A 4,206-nucleotide genomic window follows, 5' to 3' on the forward strand; every position below is an offset into this window, starting at 1 on the left:
TCGGTGCTCACCAGGGATGTCCACAACCTCGCCTCAGTCTTTGCCTAGCGGGCTTTCATCGCCTCGAGCCCTTGCTCGACGGTAGTCGCCCGCTCCACTACACGCTGCCCCTCTTCCCCTGTCGCGGCAAGCTTGGACGCCCGGTCCTGGGACTCGCGGCAAGCGGACCCTACCCGACGCTCGAGCTCGACCATCCGGGGGTGTTCCATTTGGAGGAAGTAAGACTTGCAGGACGACATCTTCCTCAGATTCTACGAAAAACAAGCATGCTAAAGACAACCGACGAAAGATTCAAAGGGCAAGGACAAGTACCAGAAACTCACCACCGCAGCAAGCTACAGGTCGACCTCAACCAACTGCCGAGCGAACTGAGCTTGCTTATGGGCGTTTTTGAGCTTCGCGGCTAGCTTGGTGAGTTCGGACACCGCGGCATGCCCTTGCCCCCCCAAAATGTCCCAGAGCTGACGCTCCCGGGAATCTCGAAGGATGAACCGCGCCTTCGATGGGTCCTCAGGGCAGGGCCACTCTAGGTCACCCTCCGACAAACTGTCGAAGGGCCCAGCCTCCAACTGGACCACCGCTAGCTCCCACGGCGACACTGGCGGCTCCGCCGTGATATCTGCCTCATCATCAGACGGGATCTCCACCACCTCATTTGCATGGGACGCCGCCAGGCGTCCCAACTCTGTCCCAGCCGCACTTCCCTCCGATGCCTTTGGCTCTGACGACAAGGACAAGCCATGCGTCCCTCCACCCGATGAGATAGGGAGCTCGCCCTCCCTCGTCTCTTCCACCGCGACCGGCAGAGGAGGGGCCGCGAGAGTTACCTCCGACGCAACCCCCGCCATCGGCACTAGGATCGCCGCCAACACCGACGCCGCTGCTGTCGCCTTATCAGCAGCGGCCCTAGGGGGCACCACCCCCGGGAGGGAAGGCTTTGCTGCCGCCACCCTACTGCCCCCTTCGCTCGTCGCAACACGCTGCAGGGTGGGCCTCCAAGTCTCCTGCACGGGGGTTGAGGCGATGCTCAACCCCCGGCATCCCCCGGCCACTGACATAAATTACAGGTGAGTCACAATCCAAAAAGACTCGACCAACAAAGGATCGAAGGGCAACAAAGGGAAACATACCGGGAGGTGAGCGACACGACTCAAAAGGCAGGCTCCAACGACAACGGACCTATGGGACGAGGACCGCTCCCAGGCTGTGACCCGCGCCCCTCACTTTAGACAGGGGCGGAGTCATATCGACTGGCTCCTGCCCGGCCTGTGGGTCACTACAACCTCTAGCTCGGGACTCCTCGACCGGAGCAACAGGCGGAGCGTCCTCCGATCACAAGTTGCGCGTTGTTCGGGCGCCAGTCTGCCCCTCAGATCGACCTAAGTGCTTGACCACACCCATGGCAGGCAGGGCCTCCTCCGGCTATGAGTCAGCCATTGGCACCGGTCCCATCGCCGCATAAGCACCAGTCCGCTCCTCGGGCCACCCGGCTTGCTCAGCCGCATCCACCATAGGCGACAATGGGATCGGCGACACCACCAAGGGACGCGGTGACCGTGTCCGCTTCACCGCTCGTCCACCAACGGCGTCCACGCTCGCTGCACGCTTCCTCAATGTAGGAACCTTCGCACGCCGCGTGACCTCCTGCTCCTCACCGGCGGACGTCGTCACAGGGTCGCGACGCTTCACCGAGGTCACAATGACCTCTCGACTCCCCTCCTCATCAGAGAAGACCATGTCATCCAAATCCGTAGGATCATCCAATGCAAGTTTCGACTCGACGTCGCTCCTACGTTCCCCGGCTCTCAAGCGCCGAGTGACATCCCGCTCCTTCTCCTCCTTTCGCCGAACCTCCTTGGTTCTCTGCTTGTTCTGTGCGTCTACCGCCTCCTTCTAGGCGGCCTGCCGGGCCCTGCCCTCCGGTCCCTTAGGAAGGTGCGGCCAGGACTTGTACCTTTCAAGCCCCTACGGAATGGATGGCCCACGATCAAGAAACAAGAAAAGCAGAAGAAGAAACATGAATCAAATAAGGGGTCATATCAGGTTGGACACGATCGAGGCATTGAACAGTATGGGTTTCCCCACAACCGTATCCCTAGGCCTCAGCTGTAGCACTCGGCCAAGGCGACTCTAGACCTCATCGTCTGGCAGGTCCTCTAGCGACGCACGGTCCGAGTCCGACTGGCCACCGTACATCCACATCGGCCGTGTCCTCTCCGCCAATGGTGTAACTCGATGGCGAAAGAGGGTGTGGAACACCCACACCCCATCAAGGCTGCTCCTTACGAGCTTCCGCAGCTCCTCCTCGATGACCTCCACCTTGTGCCTCTTCGGGCGAGTGCAACCCCATGACCAACTTTTCTGCTTCTCCGGCCTCCCACCGGTGAACGTCGAAAACGATGCCTCCGCCGGATTCTTGATGTAAAACCACTCCCCATGCCACCCTCGGTTGGAGTCACAGGGGGAGTACGCGGGGTATGAATCTCCCACGCTCAGCTTCCTCTGCAGGGTGAAACCTCCCACCGGCGTGGTCTCGGCCGAACTCCCCGCCGTTAGGGTCCTCCCAGAGAACAGCCACCAAAGGAAATCCACGTGCGGCTCCATCCCGAGGAAAGCCTTGTAGACAATGACAAAGCCGGCAATGTGCAGCACCCCCATCGGATTAAAGTGTTGCAGCTCCAGACCCCACTCGTTGAGGAGCCCACGTAGGAACCAGTGCACGGGGTACCCTAATCCGCGCTCATGGAAGGTAAGGAAAGAAACCACCTCGTCGGGACAAGTTTGCGGGAACTCCTCCCCTCTAGGGACCCTCCAGTGCGCCACCTCCTGCGGCGGCAGAAACCCCTTCTTGACGAAGGCCTCCAGCACCAACTTCCTCACATTGGACGACCTCCAGTCTGACATTTTTGCTCCGGATCGCAAAAGGATCGGTGAGTTTCTTCTCTCCTCCCTCACTCTATCCCCTTTCTTTCCTAGAAACCACCGCGGCTCTTAGGAACGCTCACGGCAAGAAGGAGAAGGGAAGGCGGCGGTAGAGGAGGAACAGGCAAAAGAACGGGACGAAAACCCTCTCACTTCTCCTACTTAAGGAAAAGGAAACAACAGTTAGGGAAGGACACGCCGATCAGGGAAGGCAGAACGACGGAGCGAGAAAACCTCTCTCTTTTCCATTTAATGCAGATAAGACGTGCCCTGACCGATAAGACGTGCTCTGCCTGACGGAGCGGCTCCTGATCAAAAGGGACGTGGCCTGACCATGGCCCACCACTACCATATGATCAACCACTACCACATGATGGGCACAGGAACCGAAGCGCCATCGCACGTGGGCGGCTCGCCACTTCACCAGGACAGACCTAGGGAGACCAAAAACAAAATCTCCACCGGGAGACCAACCGGCCCCCTGAGTCGATCGAATCGCTCAGTATCCACGCCGAGACATTGGTAGGAAGCGAAGGGACGCCCCATGTAGGCCATGCCGACTCCGTCACAAACGACGAGCATGGGTCCCGATCGGATGTTTCTGACCAAAGCTCTTCGAGCCCCGTCACTCCAGTCATCAAGGTAAAATACTATCAAACCCCCTCTATTTTATTATAAATCATTTCATACATCCATACGCGCATTCATTCCATACGCCCATGCCTCCCGGACGATTCGGGCCCTGAACCGCCCGGGGGCTCAGGAACTAAGCATCGCACGTGCAGCGAAATGCATCAGAACGCTCCATGTTGCGTCACGAAGCGGCGATTGCCTCATTCCACATGAGCAACCAATAGAGCCAGGGGAGAAAACCGTAGATGAGCACCGTGCGGCCCTCGCCCGGTCCGGCAGACCGGGTCATCTCAACCTTCTCGTTCGATCCTAAACCTCTCGCCAAGCCCATAGAATCTCCATCGAGGAGAGGCCGTTAGGCCACCCGGGTTGGTCTCCGGAACGACCTAGGCATCTGTCGGGTTACAGGTAAAGGAGTAGTGGAATATCATAAGAGGGCTATGTAGACCCCGTCACGAACGACGGACCTAGATTTCGCTCGATCACACCCGTTAGCGAACTCACCGAGCTAGTCTTCGAGCCCGAGCGATCGGGACAAGCGACGAAACTCAGCCCCTCCGGTTGTGAGGAACCGAGGATGGGGTAACGCACATAACTCACATCGACCCCCACGAAGGCTCGACAGGGCTCGGGGGCTCAAGACAAATGCCA

This window comes from Miscanthus floridulus, chromosome 7, assembly GCF_019320115.1.
Source record: "Miscanthus floridulus cultivar M001 chromosome 7, ASM1932011v1, whole genome shotgun sequence".
Taxonomy (NCBI): Eukaryota; Viridiplantae; Streptophyta; class Magnoliopsida; order Poales; family Poaceae; genus Miscanthus; species Miscanthus floridulus.